Genomic DNA, 19,363 nt, shown 5'->3' with positions numbered 1-19,363 from the left:
AACGGAGAAGAAGACATCCCCGCTTTGTTCCCTGTCTTAGAAAGTGTTCGATCTCTCACCATTAACTATGATGTTAGCTGATGTTTTCTCAAAAAGACTCTTTATTATATTAAGGAAGTCCCCCTTCACTGCTAGTTTTCTTAGAATTTTTTCATGAATGGGTGGTGAATTTTGTTGAATGCTTTTATACATTTATTGATATGATAAACATGGCTTTATTTAATTTTTTTAATTAAAAAAATAATTTTTTAGGGGCCGGCCCGGTGGCGCAAGCGGTTAAGTGCGCGCGCTCCGCTGCGGCGGCCCGGGGTTCGCTGGTTCGGATCCCGGGCGCGCATCGACGCACTGCTTGGTAAGCCATGCTGTGGCGGCGTCCCATATAAAGTGGAGGAAGATGGGCACCGATGTTAGCCCAGGGCCGTCTTCCTCAGCAAAAAAGGAGGAGGATTGGCGGATGTTAGCTCAGGGCTGATCTCCTCACAAAAAAAAAAAAATAATAATAATAATAATAATTTTTTAAAGAAAAGAATTCACATACGATGAAGTTTACTCATTTAAATGTAAAATTCAATGATTTTCTTATATTCACAAAGATGTGAATTCCAGAACATTCTTTTTACCCCAAAAGTAACACTTTACCCATCAGTAGTCTCCTCCTTCCTCTAGTCTTTGGTAGCCACTAATATGCATTCTTTCTCTATGGATTTGTATATCCAAGGCATTTCATTTAAAGGGAATCATACAATATGTGGTCTTTGTGTCTGGCTTCTTTCACTGACCTTAATGTTTTCAAGTTTCATCCATGAACTTTCCCTCAAGTTACATATATTTTTAGAGGAGTACTTAATAGTCCTCAGTTTAACAAATCTATGTTGATCTTGGCTACAAGAATCATAATCATTAAAAAATGTTACACATCATTATTGGTTCCCTAAGCCCATCAGACATTGTTGATAAATCACAGGATCTTCCAGAGAAACTAAATGATATAATTGATAAGTCAGAAGAGTAGGGCAAGCACACAAAATTAGATGCAGAGTTTTCAAAGAAGAATCATAACGAAAGAATAAATAAGTGATGTTTACTTTGAATCATAGACCAGGTGAGTCCAAATACATCGACGATTTTTCCTGATTTCTTGATGCTTTGTTAATGGTGTTCTATTTAAGAAACCGCAGTCAAGTTCACTAAGATGGAATAGAAAGTGGAAAATCTTTTGCATAAAAAAAATCTTCTGCATCTAATCCCAGGCACAGGTGGTGGTGACTAAGTTGGGAATCTCATCAGTTTCTCCCATGGAAATATCAATGTGTTCCAATAAGTTGGTTTAGGAAAGTAGTCTTTATCTTGGAAAGAGAAAAAAGCTATCTGATTCTGGGAATGTGAATTATATAATCTCTGGTCTGCTGTCATCATAAACTGTTTATTAAGAATTCACTCTATGAAATCTCTCTACCAAGTTTGCTGTATACTTTTTGCATAGATATAAATATCTAAATAAGTTAACAAACAGCCATAATTTTATAAAATTTAAATATTTTAAATAGATATAAAGCAAGATTTAGGTCTCCAAATTCTCATGTTCAAAACTAAAAGAAAAAATAGTTTGAAGGAATCTTCACCTTGAGATTATGGTTTTAATCTTATTTGTTAATTCATTAATGAATAATCATGTTCACTAATAGTTCATTAATAAAATATGCCAACATGCAAATTGTGTTTCTGGACATACACTAAATATTGTGTTCTATATTACATGTTTGAAATAATTTCCATGAATTAAATTAATTAGTTTCATTAGATTATCCTATCTATATGTTCTGGATATAACTCAATCGTTTGAAAGAAAAAGTTTGTGTTTTTGTTGACATTTTCAGTCCACTAGCATTAAAGTTGATGATCTCACCAGAATGGCTTGTGATGTCAACTAATGTCAGTAAGTCCACAAGCAAGATTCTTTCATGCTGGCCTCACTGGCAGCTCACAGTGAATGAGAGGGCTTAACCTCATGTTATTTATGACTCCAAGTTTCTTTGAGTCTAAAATCTAAGAGATTCTACTTGTTTCTATATCTATCACTCTACTTAAATTGATCTAGGAAAGTAAAAAATAACTCCCAAATTGCCAAATCCAAAAGCTTCTTCTTCGTCTGAGTTTTTCAAAAAGTCTCAGAAATATTCAACACAGTCAGCCACACTCTACTTCTTAAAACATGTTTTGTTTTTGTTTTTAATTCTAGGAAACAAAACCTCCTCCTAACCCTTCTATTCCACTGGATAATCCTTTGTTTCATTTAACCCTCTTTCCTCTCAAAATTAATTTTTAAGGATACGTGTAAAACATTTAATTTACATGATACTAAAAGAATACTAAAAAGAATTGTTAGTTTATATCTGTATTTAAATTTGGAGGAAAATTACTCTCTCAAAAATCACCTTTTGCTCATGTCTTTTGCTTATTGTTTTAATTTTCATAAATTCACATTCCTTTATAAGCATCCCCTAGTTAAAGAAGTTAAAAATGGCCCACATTTGAAAAGTCCTTTTCAGACTCTTACTATCTCATAAACATAACCGGTATTCTCACTTCTATCACCATAAATATGTTTCTCCTGGTTTTGACTTTTATATAAGTGAAATAATAAAGTGAAACTTTCAGAGGTGGGGGCATGTTTGACTTATTTCATTAAACATTGTGTTTGTGAGATTTGTTCATGTTGTTGAGTGTAGCAATAGTCTATTCATTATTGTTGTATAGTATTTTAATGTATGAATATAACACTATATTTGTTAGTGAACGTTCAAATTTTGTCTTTCATAAATGGTGCTATTATATATATACTTGTCCATTTTTGATGTAGGGGGGCACATTTGCGTGCATTTATGTTATTTACATACTTATAAGAGAAATTGAAAAAATGCTTTGCATATATGTACTGTAGTAAGTACTATCAAATAATTTCCCAGAGTTATTGTACACATTTACACTCTCAACATTGCATAAGAATTCTAATTTCTCCATATCTTTGCCAAAGTTTACAATTGTTAGTTTCCTTGATTTTAACTAATCTAATACATACAAAATGGCTTCTTATTATGATTTCATTTTCATATCTCTGATAACAAATGAGGATGAGCATCTTCTCTTATGGTTTTGGCCATTTAGGTCTTTTTGGAAACCCATGTACAAGAATTTGCTCCTTTTTCTATTGTGTAGTCTGTCTCCTTTGTATAGATTTTAAAAGTACAGAGGAAAGTATTTAAGAAGGAGATGTTACTCTTTCTCTATTCTCTGGAAGCAACTGTGTCATTTTAACTTTATTTCCTACTTAAAATTTTGTGTCACTTTATCAATGATGCTAGCTGGGCCTAGAATTCTTTTTTCAAGCTTATTAATTGTGAATTCAATTTCTTGAATAGCTATGACTATTCAAGTTTTCTGTAACTCCTTGTATCATTAGTAGTAAATTTTGGTTTTACAAAGATTCATCATTTCATTTAAATTTTCATTGCCATGATATTGTTCATAATACCATTTTATCTTTTCAATAGCTATAGGGCCTGCACTTATTTCTATTTTTAATTCCCTACATTGGATATTTGTGCCTAATCACTTTTTTTTTGTTCAATAATGTTAAAGTTTTATTAATTTTATTTGTCTTTTTTCCAAAGAACGAAATTTTTGTTATTCTGTATATTATATGTTTAGTTTTCTCTTTTGCTAATTTCCTCTCTTCATTATTACATCATTTCATTATCTTAAAAATTAAGTTACTATTAATATTCTATGTTGCCGTAATATATACCTGGATTGTTGATCTTGTAAATTCCTTGTTTCCAATATATGCATTTAACACCACACATTTATTTTTCTAAACATGACGAAGTACAACAGATTTTGATTTACTGTGTATTTATTATCAATCAGTTATAAACATTTTTATTTTGTTTTTTCTTTACCATGGATTATTTAGAAGAACATTAATTAAATTTCATTGTCTCTGTCTTTCATTGTTTCTGTTGAGAAGTCAACTTCTAGTATTATTGGTGCCTTTTCGAAAACAATGTTTTGTTTTGGTTTTTTTCTGGTCATCTTTTAAGGATTTTTTTTTTTTTTTAAGTTTTCAATAAGGTTACCACAATGTGTCTATAGAATTTCTTATTTCTTTGCCTTGATTTCTTGTATCAAGTCTGGAAAATTTTGACTTGTATGACTTTAAATTATGGTTCCAGAAGAAACCACAGTTGACTAAAAAATTGATGTTTGGAGAGTTTTTAGACAGATTACATATCTAGGTTACAGATACATTAGATCTCTCTTTTTACTTTTATCGTGGTAACATTGGTTTATAACATTATATAAATTTCAGATGTACATCCTTATGCTTCTATTTCTGCATAGATTACATCATGTTCACCACCCAAAGACTAATTACAATCCATCACCACACACATGCACCTTTAGATCTCTTTACCATATCTTGAACTTATGTTCTTCTTTCCATATTTTTATCCTTTTAGTTTCTATCCTGTTTCAATCTGAATATTGTTATTCTGACTTATCTACTAGCTAACTACTCCTCTCTTTTTTATGGTCCAGTCTACTCTCCAAACCAGCAATTGAGATGTTTCTTTAAGTTATTGTATTTTTGTCATTCTTAAATATGCATTTGAATTTTTATATAATATTAACTTTTCTGATGAGATCATGTATCTTGTCATCTAATTTAGTGAGTTAAAAAGTCAACAGATATTTTAAAGTCTATTTATTGTAAGTCCAATATTTGACTCCTCTATAGTCCCTCATTATCAATTTTCTTTTGATTTTTTTGAAATTCTTTTGAAAGGTTGTTTTCTTTTTCCATTCCTGGTGTTGAAATAATTCATAAGCCCAAGATGGAGCCACTCCTGCCTTGGGTGTCACATCAGCAAACTGAACTTTTATGTTCCTGTAAATGCTCCACTTGACTAGAAATTTAGTTTATACAGTTAGCCAATTCCCAAGTGCCAAGCCAACTCTGGGCTCAATATTTATTTCTTTGTTCCTTGATCTTTCTAAATAAGGTCAGATACACAACCTCAGCAAATCATGCCCTGTTTCCCTATCGCCGCTTCTAACAATTTATAAAGCTCGTTCTTGCCCAAAATCCCTTAGGAAGAGTGCTCCACTATTCGTGAGGTACTGCACTCCCTCAATCCCCGAATTGCTTTCCCTTGAATAAAAGACATCACATCAACTACTAAATTGTTTCAGTGTTTTCATTTGACACTGGTTTTTGTTAATCAAATACCATTATGAATGAAATATTGTATGGATAATTTAAGAAACTGAACGATGTTATAATGGTCTAGAAATGATTTACTTTTGTTTGTAGCAGCCAGGTGAGATGGAGAGAGATAATTATACTACAACCTGAGATTGAGACTAGAATGCTCTCTTTGAGAAAACTGGTCTAGATCTTCAGAGAGAGAACTCAAAACCTGACAATGGGAGAAGCTATACGAGAAGAAATATTTGAGAAGTCAGAAGACAAAGACACTGGCCCACAAAAAACAAATTTAATTGGAAGATTATGAAACACTTTCCTTCCCCCACTACTTGTCTCTGCATCAACAGGGCTTCGGTATAACAACAGTGGATTATAGCTCAAAGAACGGCAAGGCACAGACTCTTTCTGAGCAGTACAAAGAGAAACCCCAAATCAAAAGTGGGAGCAAGGACAGGGGCGTGAAATCTCACACTGAAGCCAAACCTCTGGTCGTATTACTAAATTCGTCATGTCTCCCTGTCAGCAAAATATTACAGGCATGCTAAAAGTCAAGGCAAAACACAGACTGTAGAGGCAAAGCAAGCATCAGCACTCAACTCAGATATGACACAGATGTTAGAATTATTAGACAGGGAATTTTTAATAACTAGGATTAAAAAATTAAAGTCTCTAATGTAAAAAGTAAACAACATACAAGAAGAGATTGGTGACATAGGCAGAGAGAGAGAAATTCTAAGAACTAATCAAGGGAAATGCTAAAAATCAAAAGCACTAACATAAATGGAAATTATCTTGATATGCTTATCAGTAGACTGGACATGGAAAAGGAAAAGGATCAATGAACTTGAAGATAGGTCAATGGAAACTTCCTAAACTGAAACAGAGGAAGAATAAAAGAATGAAAAAAAATCAAAACATCCAAAAATTGTGGAAAATTTTCAAAAGACATTAATATACATGTAATTGGAATACAAGAGGAGGAATAAAGAGAGAACAAAACAAAGAAAATATTTGAAGTGATAATGGCCAAGAACATTCCAAAATTAATGCTATACATGAAACCACAAATTTAGGAAGTTCAGAGAACACCAGTAAGAATAAATATTAAAAAATTATCCCTAGGTATATCATAACCAAACTTCAGAAAATTGAAGACAAAGAGAACATTTTAAAGAAGCCTAAGGAAAAAAAATACAATTTGACTATTTTCAAGATTTTCTCTTTATGTATATTTTCCAGCAATTTGACTATAATATGCCTGATGTGTTTCTTTTCATATTAATTATACTGGGTATTCACTAAGGTTGTTGGATCTCTAAGTCCTCAAATTTTCATCAAACTTGTTTAGCTATTATTTCTTCAGATATTTTTGTACCCCAATCCAACTCTCATATCCCTTTGAGACTCCTATTACTTTTTTTTTTTTTTTGCCGAGGAAGATTGGCCCTAAGCTGACATCTATTGCCAATCTTCTTCTTTTTGCTTGAGGAAGATTTGCTCTGAGCTACCATCTGTGCCAATCTTCCTCTATTTTGTATGTGGGTCGCTGCCATAGCATAGCCACTGATGAGTGATGTAGGTCTGCACCTGGGAACCAAACCTGGGCTGCTGAAGCAGAGCACAACAAACAAACCATTAGGCCATGGGGCCTGCGTCTCCACAGATTCTTGAGGCTCAGTTCATTTTCTTTCAATCTATTATCTCTTTGTTTTTCATATTGGATAATCCATTTTAACCTGTGTTGGAATTCAGTGACTCTTTATTCTGCTGTTAAGCCCATCCTTTGACTTTTTCATTTCACTATTTTTAGTTTGCAGTTCTAGAATTTCCATTTGTTTCTGTTCCTTTGCTTTCCTTTCTTGGCTGAGATTTTCTCTCTGTTCCCTCATATTGCCTTAAATTCTTTGAATATGTTTTCTTTTAATTTTTTACATCTTTTTAAAAACTACATAAGAGCCTTTGCCTGCTGAGATTATCATTTGGATCATCTCATACTCAGCTTCTATTCACTGCTTTTAATTTTACGCTGACCATATATAATTCATTGCCACTTCTCTGTATGTCTAATGAGTTGATAGCCTACTGGACATTGTGTTAATATGCTCTAAAGTATCTCAGTTTGTCATGTTTCTTGAAAGAGGTTTGGTTCTTGGTTTAGCAGCAATTACTGGTTTATCACCTCAATCTTCAGTAGACTTGGTTTCATGCCTTTTAGTCTGGCTCTGTGGAAATTTCAAAGTGTTTGGCAAACTCCTCTAACTCAACACTACTCAAACTCCAAAATTTGTTTCTCTGGTTACAATTTGGTTTGTAGATCTTACTCTAAGGCATGGTTCTTATGTTTCAGGTTCAGGCCTTTGCATTGTCTTAGTTGGATATCAAGGATATTAATGAGGGTTTAAAATAATCTATGTATTCTGGCTGAGTGAGGACAAAATGTCCCCTAGCACTGTTTTTCCTCCAAGAATGCTTGATCTCTGTTTTCTCATTAGCATTTTCTACTGTCTAGTAGCTGCTACTTGGAAAGTCTCAGTTAGTCTTTCTCTGTTCATGTTGAGTACTGCCCTCAGCTATGAACTTACCATAGCCCAGACGTGAACATCTGGGGGCCCTTGTCAACTCAGCTCCATCATCTGATGTCTACTTCAGCTTTCTCAAGCTATAATGTCTGAATCCTCAGCCAGTCAACACACTCATAAATTGCAGAGATTCTAGCTTTCCACTGCAGTCAGAAATTGCCCCAAAGCAGAGAGTTGAGTGATTATGGAACTGTTAAAATTAATAAAGGAAATCTTAACTAAAATTGGAGGTGAGAAGGCTTATAGAAGGAGCTTTCATGCACTACCACTCATTGTCAATTATCCCAAAGAAGAAGATGTCAGTTACTGAAGCCAATAGGAAGAAGCATTGATTACTGACCCCCATAGGGAACGACAGACCTTGTACTCCCAAACATAAAGTATGACCACTTATTGCTCCAGCAGAAGGAAGACTTCCTTTTTGCCCAGCAACAAGCCCAGCCAACGGAAAACACTATGGCTCAGCCAATGAGAAGCAATTGTCACCCAAACTTTTACTTTCCTCCAATGAACTTTCATTTTTTCTTTGCTAATTACTTCCTTTCCTTGTCCCAACCTCCTAACTATAAAAGCCTTCCATGATGTGTAACCTCTTGGAGTATCTCTCTGCTTGCTAGATGAGAAGATGCGTGATTCATGAATCATTTAATAAAGCTAATTAGATCTTAAGATTTACTCAGTCGAATTTTGTTTTTTAACAGATTGGTGGCAGTGACTGGGTCTGAAGCTAATTTCCAACATCATTCAGAGACAATGAGAAACACAGGCATGGCGCCCATGAATCCTTTTGAGGTCACTTTCTTGCCATTTCTGATGGCCATTGCTAAGTTCCTCTTGGTCTGACCTCTGCTCTCTCTTTGCATTTGAGCTCCTGATCTAATTGGCTTCCCTTTAGAGGGCCTTCCTTTCAATTCCCAGGACGAAGTAACATCACTTGGTTACTGCCAATTTTTTAAGTGGAAAACCCCAACCCCTAATTCTATTCCCAGATTCGGATTAAAATCTGCTGCCAGATTACATGCTGGAAACTTGGTGTCAGTTTCAGTTCTCCCTTTTGTTTGGAATTAGTCAGCAGTCTCCCTTCCTTGGGATTTGCTGGTAAAATCCTTTTCCCAAGTTTAAGGTTCCATGGGAATTGACAGTACGCACTAGGCCTTCTTTTGGCCAGAACACAGTAATGTCTCTTGGTTACTGCTATGTATTAAGATGCACAGGTGTATTTGTCTTGTTTTGTGTGGATGAAGGCTAGCTAAAGAAATGGGATCCTTTATATCCAAAGAATTGAATATGCTACCTTTCATCACATCTACTTATTTTATATTCAAAAACTAGTCTTAGAAGCTTTAGATATCTAGAAATATGGAAAAATTTTGCTAAAATTGACCTAGAATTACAATAGCCTTTATGGGAAATGTTCCAATGAGATAAAATTGCTCATTTAAGTAATGCACTTGAGAGCAAAAGATCCCAAGTAGAACAGACAGAATGGGATGTTTAACTGGTTTGCAGAAGCATACCAAAGGGTTCAAGATTCTAAAATAGCTTCATTAAAAGGCTCATTACAAAAGGCTAAAGAAAGATTAAACAGACAAAATGTACCTAAAACAAAAGACGATAGGATGGATGTGACTATGGGCTCCTACTACCCCCGTTGTCTTTTTTCCCCTTAGTACTCATGTTTTACTAATTCTCTGTCTGAACCATCTTTCTACTCTGAAGAGACAATTAAACAATTACAATTTAAGATAAAACTACCTGAGTCTGCAGACGAACCCCCTCAGATGTCTCTCACCCCTTGATCAAAGACTGAATTAATGTTACCCAACTAGGTTCATTTTTGCCCGTCACCCGGAAAGTCAAACACTGAGAGGACAAGATTGTGGCATAGAATGGGTTTAATCACAAGGCAGCCAAGTGAGGAAACAGGAGAAAGAGTCTCAACTCCACCTCCCCAAAATGGGGACTCAGGGATATTTATGGGGTGGGGGCAAGGTGGTCTGAAGTGTGGAGATAGACTATTGGAGGTGAGGAGACTTGAGGTAATTGATGATCTTCCCAAGCATAGTCAAACTTCATGCCTCTTGATAGGACACATGTTCACAAAATGGTGGCCTTAGCATGATCTGAGTGTGGAGTTTTTAGCCTCTTGACATCAAAAGGTCACTTATTGGGCATCTGTGTGAACCCCGTTGATGTGTTGGTGGTCTCAATTGGCCTGAACTGGACAACAGAGTCCTAATTCCTGAAAAACAGCTCAAACTCCCATTACCATGGTGACTCAGCTGTCAGGGAGATGTTATCTGTAGGAACCTAGTTGGAGTCAGATAGCATATTGCCTCAGCAGCACAGTTAACAACGGGCAAGTGAACAACTAAAAGCTATAATCAGTAATTGCGAAAAAGGGGGAAAAAACTCTAGTTACTAGCTACCTAATTGTCAATGGCTGTTTACAGGTTTCAATAAGAGCTATAGTCAAAGAATTTCCTAAACCTAAGGAAACCACAGTTCTGTCTGAACTCATAATGATACTTTGCATTTTGAAAGGACCTTAGAGCAAGACTGCAAACAGAAATCCAGTAGGGTAATAGCTATACACCTTCAACAGCTCCAAGGAAAGAGACCCAAAATAACACCAAGGCCTCCTGGATTGCACTTCCCTGGGAGTTCACCTTCAAAAAAATGCTAGTCCACAGATTAATGTCTCAATTATTGTCAACTGGGACACTAGAAAAGAGATTGTCCTCATGGGTCCTATGCAAATTATTTTCAAATACTCTCACATCTGTCTCCAGGTGATGGCCCCCATATGCGCTCTGCCCAAAGTGGACAGAACTCTGAGGGATTCCCTGGTAAACTGCTTAAGGGGAAGAAGACTATCCTCTACCCACTCTGGGTCCTTTCTGGCTGGGCTACAAATTAAATTGACATGAGACTGAATAACAGGAGAAAATCAAACAAAGTTTAATAACATATATACATGGGAGAAACCAGGGAAGCTGAGTTTCTCAACAAATGGCAGAGGTTTCATCTTAAACAGCATAGACAAAGGAGGATGTTGGGGTAGTGTTTTGGGATTTAACAGGGGAAGAAGACAATTCACATGGAGATGGAAATGCAAATGTTTGTCAGACAACTCGTTACAGGGCCACCTATAGAGAATGTGGCTGGAGAGACAGAATTTTTGATAAGATGGGCTTGTTGGTGCCTTTCTTATTGCATCTATTTTACGTTATACTACAGCTAACATATGGTAATGGCTCCTTCCTGTAACAGGCCTTCTATGTTAAATTCTTTAGGCAGTTTGGGAGGGGAAGCTCAAACATCCTTCAGAGAAAATAATCAAGGTAAAGTGACATATTTTGAGGTGGCCAATTTTGATCTCCCACACTGCTCTGTTACTCCCTTAAGCAGACAAGGGAAAACTAAAATTAAAATTAATGAGAATATTTGATCTGCCAGAAATATTTATTGTTTGTCCCAGTTGAAACTTGATATTTTAAAGGATTTAATAACTTTATGATTAGAAACTTAGCCAAATTGGAAACAGATATTCAGAGCCTGATAGGAATTTTTTTTTTTACCTTTTCCTCTATGCTAAAGTAAAACTATATACTTAGAGGGAAAGAAGCAAATTGGAGGTAAGGTAATTGGAAGGACATATCAGCCTCTATCATTCAGGCTGCAATCCAGTTCTTTGGGGAACTGGAAACAGTTGTCTTTGTCTTGCAAATCTCTGAGAGGCCAAAGGTGTGGCTGTAAAAGTTAAAGTCTACTCACCCCTTTGCCAATCCCTCAAACCTCATCTATTCCTCTCAAAATGCTCAGAAAAATCAGGACATTGGAAACAGAACTGTCCTGCATTTAATCCGTGCCTTTGTGGTGTAAATTTTCTATCCTCATCTTCTCTAGGACCTAAGAACCATTCTTTAAAATGCAAATGTTTCCCATCAGAAAGAGGAGAGGGATTTGGAAATTAGGCTAATAAAAAAATCTTGAATGTCCTTTCCACAAATACCAAAACAAAAGCTATAAGATCTCTGTTGCATTTGTTTGTGTTTGTGTGTATGTTCATATATGTATACAGTAAACATGAGATATTTTTCTACCTCTGGATTGTATTGCTAAAACTGATTTGTAAGAGAGCTCTATTTGGATGGTTTGAAGGCAAGGAAGGCAAGTGCTTATAAGGATTGCACATTCTGAAGTTCTTAGAAATATAAAAAGAAAACTAACCCAAACATTCTTTCAAGTTCATGTGATCTAAGATAAATTTTTGTAAATAATAGCTATTTTAAGTTTATTGGTTTAATTAAAATAGACATGTCTTTAGTGTGGTCAGCATTAAATATATTACTTTTATTCTACCTAGGCTTACAAATTTGTCAACAAGAAAAATAACTCAGTGTGATGAAATAGTCATAAGTAATCTAAACTTAATTGTTAAGAGCAAGTAAATTAAATATAAGTAGAATAAAAGTTTTTTTTAGATAAACTTTTCAAATAAGTTTCCCAAATCTTTTCAGCAACCTTAAACTTTAGAGTTTTGCTAAGTTAAATTAAATGATAGAGACTTATTGAATATGTAGATCCTTCCCCAGTAAGATAAAATATTGAAAATTAATTACTGAACATAAGTTTATTGACTTTTGCCTTCTTATTTCAGAGAAACTAAAGATAAAATTTGGTCTATTAGTAAACATCTCTTATGTCATGCTGAGAATTCTTCTATAAAAAGGCATGTATTTGTAGACATTATAAAAATTATAAAAATATTTATGTCTGCCAATCTACGGAATGCTAATGTAAAAGAGTTTATAATTGCTTACTTCTTAGTTGGAGTTAAAAATTCTAACACATGTAATTAAAACTACTGGAAATAATATGGGGAAGAAATTTTATATGCGGTCAAGACTGGCTAAGATTGGAATCCTTCTGTATATGCTGTGTTTATATAGGCTATAAGTGTGCTAGGAATTGTGTGAAATTTCTAAAATCCTTATATGTCTTGGTATAATGTTATCAGTCATCATTCTAGTTATTTTATTAAAATGTTGTGTGTCTCATAAATAACCAAATTCCTTTGTCAATTGCATTATAATGAACCATTTTTTAAGTCTTTTCATTTATAATTACTCTGATGCCTTTGCAAAGATGCTTCATGTTCAAGAAGACTCATAGAAAGGAAGCTCATAAAACTGAACTAGGTCTTTGTCATCAAAATTGAAACTCACACGAAAAGGACTGAATCGGAGTATCAGGAAAATGCCCTAACTGACTTTCAGCAGCAACAGACTCTATAAAGATTGTAACACATGGATGTGTTACATCCATGTAACATCCATGTAATGGATGAAGTCCATTCTGCGTCTGCAAAAAATGACCCCTCATTACCAGACTTTTGCATTCCTGATGTCCTTGTAACATAGCAACAGTCTGCAACTGAATCAGAGAAATTAAGAAAGGTAAACAATGGCTGTAAATTAAATGAACATTTGGGGCTGTGGGAAACCCAAAGACAGATGCTTAGTTCTTCCCAGCTCCATGGCAAACCCCGTTTTTCAGTTTTTGCATTCCTTCATCCACCATAGTGCATTTAAGACGACCCAAATTATGAATCAACATTGGAAGGGAGATTTCTACAAAATTGCAAAACAGTCTACCAGCAATGTTGGATCTGCCAGGTCCATAATCCTGGAAAAATTATTTTTGCCCCCAGAGGCCTCAGACATCCTCCCACTGGACCCTTTGAACACCTGCAGCTGGCCTTCATTCAACTGCCACTTAGCATGGGTTTCTAGATGGGTTGAAGCCTTTCCCTATCTCAAGACTCATGCCCTCACAGTGGCAAAGAAACCGTTAGAGAATATGTTTCCCACTTGAGCACCCCCTTTATGGGGCAAATTATATGAGTTTTAACAAAAGCCTTGCAAACTACTTGGAATTATCACTGTTCTTATCAGGTACTGTTGACTAACGCTTGTGCTGCCAACTCTGGGGAGTGGATTTTTGGATTCATGTGTCACACCTAAAGAAGGCACCATGCCCTGACTGGACCTGTACACTGTCCAGTGATCTCAAATTTAATATTTCCAGGAACTGAAGTAAATGACATCTGAAGGAGAGAGTTTCTCAAGATGACTAGACTAGGCCTGTACACCTTTTCCTCACTGTTATTTCTTACTTTATTTTCTCCCTCTCTTTCTTGGAAAGACAATGTCCTTGTCTGCATTTCCCAATCTGTTGCATAAAGGGCAAACCTCTCCAATTGTTGGATTTGTCATCAGAAACCAAGACAGCAATGACCTCTTAGTTTCCCCTAAATAACTTTGCTGGAATTCCAAATGCAACTATATGTAGGTAGTATTTTAATGTGGAATGATACAATATCTGAGTCTTGGTTGAATGATGCTAACACCTCTATACTATACTAATGAATAGGTCCCCGAATGTCTTCACTTACGCAAGAGCCTTGTACACACCTCCAAGTTACCTCTTTGTACTTGGAAGTTTGGGTAATGGCCTTTATGCCTGGGCACCTCATTGCCTTGATAGCTGGAGAATAAAAGGACAGTGTGCACTTGCTGCATTCACTGTTCTATTCTTTCTCTATAACTAAATGGAAGCCTCCCATTGGTTTGTCCCATCAAACCTCTATAATTGCCTTTAATGTCAACTTCCAGGAGGTGTATGCGATTCTGGGTTTGCCTCCACAGGGAGAGCTTTCTTTCTGTGGATCAGAGTAAGGGCCAATGAACAAATAATTGGAAATGTCTCCCTAACATCAAGGGCATTGGCCAATTCCACAGCCAAAGCAGTCAGTTCAGCAACGACTTCTTGACTCATTGGCTAAAATAGTTTGGGATGATTGTATAGCCCTTGATTATCTGCTTGCTGAGCAAGGAGGTATCTGTGCGATAGCAAAAATATCCTGTTGCACAAAGATAAATGCCTCTGGAGAAGTTAAAACCCAATTCATAAACTTAGGGAACAAGCACATTGGCTACAGCAAATTTCACCTGACCATCCATGGTCTTCTGATTTATTTAGCTGGTTACCATCGTCTAGGCTCCTGGTTTAAAACCATCTTACAAACTGGATTTGTTAGGTTGTTTTTAATTCTGCTCTGTATACTTATTAAGTTCTGTACCTATTGCTTGTTCCATCTTTGTAAAAATTATGTACCTAATAAGGCAATGCTAACTCAGTGCTTCAAGATGATTTCCAACACCTACAACATTGACTGAATATAGACTTTGGGTAAGATATGCCTGAGAGTTCTCCCTACTACCCTTCCTTGTTACTCAAACTTGGTCTCAAGTGGTTTCTAGTCCATGCACTTTCCCTCTGACATGGGACACAACATCCAGAACAGGTCCTTCCTGGAACCAAGGGACAAAGGCTACTGAATTTGGAAAACTTGACACTTGATAACCAATGCTTTTGGAGAAAGATCTTGATCAAAAGGGGAAAACTGTTAAAATTAATAAAGGAAACCTCAACTAAAATTGGAATTTGGAATGCCTGTAGAGGGAGCTCTCCTGCCCTACCACTCGTTGTCAATTACTCCATATAGGAAGATGTCAGTTACCGACCCCAACAGGAAAAGATGTACCTTGTTCTCCTAAACAGGAAGTGCAACTACTTTACAGCTCCAGCAGGAGGAAGGAAGAGTTTCTTCTTGCCCAGCAACAACCCCAGCCAATGGAAATCACCACAGCTCAGCCAATGAGAAGCCATTGTCATCTGAACTTTTACTTTCCTCCAATAAACTTTCATTTTTTCCTTGCTGAGGACTTCCTTTCCTGCCCTTCCCTCCTTTCTATAAAAGCCTTCCATGTTGTGTAATCCCTCAGAGTATCTCTCTGCTGCCCAATTCACGAATCATTTAATAAAGCCAATTAGATCTTCAAATTTACTCTATTGAATTTTGTGTTTTAGTAGAACAAACCTCTTTTCTTCTTTCTCTCCCTTCCACTTTTCCTTCCTTCCTTCCTTCCTTCCTTCCTTTCTTTCTTCCTTCTTTCCATCTGTCCTGTTTTTATGAGAAATGTAATGTAAAATCCTTAAAAAAAAGTATAGTGCCTGGAATTTATTATCATTAAATAAATTTACATGGAATTACCAAAATGAATGACTTGATAATTGCATTGTTTCATCAATTAATAATTAGAAGAGTTTATTAAAAAATATTAATGTTAGTTAAATTTCTTGACAAAAAAATTAAGGATGAAGCAAATGAAATAATCCTTTAAGTAAGTGATACTCTCAATAAAAAAATACAGAGAAAATTAATTAATTGAATTATGTCTTATTGGGGGGCAGTTGTGTCAAGGTTGTTTGGAGGTTGGGAAGTGACTAGCTATTCCCAAGGTAGGTGTCTTGGACTTCATTTGCAAGCCCTTAAAGAATCTTTTAGAATATTAAGTGGTAGAGTAAAATGATACAGAAGATAACTTGGGATCATTCTTTCAATAGTAATTGAGTGTGTAAAACCACATTGATTTGGATTATAAAATAATATATATTTTCTGCAAGAAATTGTAAAATTAGTAATAGAAAAATTATCCCATTGCTGTCACTGATTCAGAAATAGCCATGGTTAAAGTATACGTCTTACAGAATTTTCTAATTTTTTATGATTGTATTTGTCATAATCTTTGTAAAATTCCATCTAGCATTCTAGTATATCTTCTGGAAGATCATGTTAATAGCTATACAGCAAATGTTTTCATAGCATTAACATTGAGTTCAGTGTAGAACAATTACATAGAGTACACGTAATTAAAATAGACACACCCTAGGGACTAGCACAGTACTTAGTTGAAGATATTTAATTTAGTTCATTTTGAAATTTCTACAAACTGAAGGGCTATATTCAGCTACAGTGATAAAAATTTATCCATCTTTGATTTTTAATTTTCTCATGACTTTAAGCATTTGCTAAATTGTTCTTAAATATACATACAATATACATTTTTTGTAGAAACACATTAGAAAAATCAAAGCCAAAAAGCTTATGAGAGAAACAGCATTGCAACAGCAGCTGTGTTACTCACCGATGTGAACAATGTAATAAGCTAGAAAGGAAGATAATAGTTTATGAAACTCCTTTGCTAGGGCATGATGTATTACTCAATGAGAAGGAATATTGTAGAAACAGATAACAGCCCAGTTATTTCAAACACACTCATAAGGAAATAACCAAAAGTAGAATATATTTCAAATTTAAATTTCACAATTATTTAAATATCTAGCTCTACAAAAGCTAAAGGTCTTCTCATAGAATGAAATGTCATTTTTAAGATATTTGCTCTTTCTAAATACTCTGAACCTTTTCTTCAGTATTTTCCATAGTGTGGTAACCAAAGGCAATGAAAATAAGATCATCCTTACATTAGTTCAATTTTTCACTGGATTAACTAATCACTTAAAATATGTAGGAAAACTTCTTCAAAAATTGCTATGGAGAGTATTCCTTCTGCCTAAGAAGAATACATTTCTGCCTTGTGTTAAAAAAAGGGATATATGTTAAAAAGCTAATTTCTTCCCCAGACAATAAAAAAGTCAAACAACTAAGTTACTAAATAACTAACCTGCTAGGTTAGAAAATAGAACATTTACATTCTAAGATAAATAGTCCTGGACATTCACCAAATGAGGAAGTAGTAGAGATCTAGATAATGCCTTCTTCATTTTGAAAAATATAAATCCAAACCAACCACAGAGCAATTAATCCTAATTCATGCAAAATGTTGTTTTTCAGGGAGAGTAAAAGGGAGGGTTAGGCATGAAAGTTATAGTCATTTGTTCAAATGAATGTCTTCATGAGACACTCAAAAATTTCACAAAGTCTTCCTTAAGACCAACATCTACATGCTATAGGAATACCTAAAACAAAAACTGAAAACAAACAAAACAAAATGTAAAAGAACAAGCAAACACAAAACAACAATGGAATAGCTTCCTCATGACTAAAGGTCCATCTATGTTTCTATATTAAAACAATTGTCCATTGTTAATTGTTAATTGTTCCATTCTGATAGGTATGTCTGGTTTAATTTCCCTCTCTGTTATTATCACTAAATTTTTAGCACTGTTAAAAGTAGGTTTATTTACCAAATCCCATAATGTGTTGTTGCTTGCATGCTCCTCTATTTGAGTGTCTAATATTGACCCTTCATATTCGAATATGGAAGGCCCCAGAAAGCATAGGTACATTATTCATCACATTCAGATAACAGAGCTGAGTCCAATATTTTGCTTTGTGGATGTTTTTGTACAACCCAACCACAGTGTAAAAGATAATTTTCCTGGAAAGAATTTATTGGACCATTAATATTTTAAAAAATATCAGATCTCTCTGTGGAGAAGTGTGGGCATATTTAAAAAGACATCCAAACTAACGGAGCAGCAGTGACTTACAAGTAAATCTTGTTGCAGATTGAAGTAATAAGTGAATAATAATTGAATAACAATGAATAATTGCATGAATAACAATTTGAACTGGAACTCTAATCACTGACTTTTAGTCTATTGCTCCATTTATAACAGGGGGTGGCAAGTTGTAGCTCACAGGCTGAATCTGGACATCACTGTTTCAGTAAACATAATTTCATCGGAACATGTCTACCCACATATATTTAGATATTGTCTATGTCTTCTTTTGTGCTACACCAGTAGAGTTGAGTGGTTGTAACAGAGACCATATGGCCCACAAAGATTAAAATATTTGCTATCTGCCTTTTGAGAGAAAAAAAATGCCAATCTTTGACATGATATTACCAGTCTAACAGGCATAACAAATGAGAGGCATAAAAGCCTCATGGAATCCACAGATGTATTTTGTTTGGCTGAATGATTTTGTTGTTATACTTTTTGTTTTTATTTTTTATTATTAGTTTTTAATTACATCTATTTATTTATTTGTTTTATTGAAGTATTATTGACATGAGATATCCTGTTAGTTTCAGGTGTACATCATAGTGATGTGATATTTATATACCTTACAAAATGATCACCATGATAAGTCTAGTAACCATCTGTCATCATATAAAGTTATTATAATATTATGACTATATTACCTATGTTGTACATTACATCCCCATGACTTTTTATTTTATAACTGAAAGTTTGAACCCCTTAATCCTCTTCACCTATTTCTCTTGCCCCCCAACAACCCCCCACTCTAGTAATCGCCAGTTTCTTTCCTGTATCTATGAGTCTGTTTCTGTTTTGTTTTGTTGATTCATTTGTTTTTTTTAGATTCCACATAATGGTGAAATCATATGCATCATAAGGAATGAAATCAATCTATTTCTGACTTATTCCACTTAGCGTAATGCCCTCTAGGTCGATCCATGTTGTTGCAAACGGCAAGATTTCAAATTTTTATGACTGAGTAATATTCCATTGTGTATAAATACCATATCTTTTTTATCCATTCATCTACTGATGGATGCTTAAGTTGCTTCTGTAGCTTGACTATTGTAAATAAAGCTGCAAGGATCATAGGGGT

The sequence above is a fragment of the Diceros bicornis genome, chromosome 10 (genome assembly GCF_020826845.1).
Source record: "Diceros bicornis minor isolate mBicDic1 chromosome 10, mDicBic1.mat.cur, whole genome shotgun sequence".
In the NCBI taxonomy this organism is placed as follows: Eukaryota; Metazoa; Chordata; class Mammalia; order Perissodactyla; family Rhinocerotidae; genus Diceros; species Diceros bicornis.
Note: the sequence above shows the minus strand (reverse complement) of the source record.